We start from the raw sequence: 455 nt of genomic DNA on the forward strand, positions 1-455 counted from the left end.
CCGAAGACTTGTCGAGATGCTGAAATTTATAGGGCTGCAGGACTTGTAAGATGCACTCTCTCATTTTGCTGAACCTTCTGTTTGTTTATGTTGCAGGACATTACAAACACAGGATGGCATGTTAAAAATTAATATGAAACTGCTTTTTAAAAAAAAATCTGGATGCAATATAGATTTTTAAATAGATGTCTGAAATAAGCATCAGTTAGCCAGGGGTAGGCAACCGTTTTGAGCCGGGCGGTTGTGTCCCTCAGACAAACTGGGGGGCCGAAGCCAAAAAATAAATAATTTTTAAAATTAAATAAATAAATAAACAGGACAATGTAGGACAACATTTTAATGGTGGACACTTTTTTTTAAAAAAGTGGAGGACACGCAAAAAAAATTCTGATTTTTAAAAAAATGTTAATATAAATGCATGTTTCTGAGGCGTCTATAGACAATTGCCCCCTTTG

General features: G+C 35.2%; 1 protein-coding gene across 1 annotated transcript in view; it reads left to right on the plus strand.

Moving 5' to 3' along the window:
- The window catches only part of LOC121914328 (uncharacterized protein F13E9.13, mitochondrial-like), a 22,208-nt gene continuing 21,753 nt past the window's right edge, over nt 1-455 (plus strand). Inside the window, exon 1 of the mRNA XM_042437667.1 lies at nt 1-45. The gene's annotated coding sequence lies outside the window, so the exon portion shown is untranslated. The remainder of the gene's footprint in view (nt 46-455) is intronic.

Source organism: Sceloporus undulatus, chromosome 8 (genome assembly GCF_019175285.1).
Source record: "Sceloporus undulatus isolate JIND9_A2432 ecotype Alabama chromosome 8, SceUnd_v1.1, whole genome shotgun sequence".
Taxonomy (NCBI): domain Eukaryota; kingdom Metazoa; phylum Chordata; class Lepidosauria; order Squamata; family Phrynosomatidae; genus Sceloporus; species Sceloporus undulatus.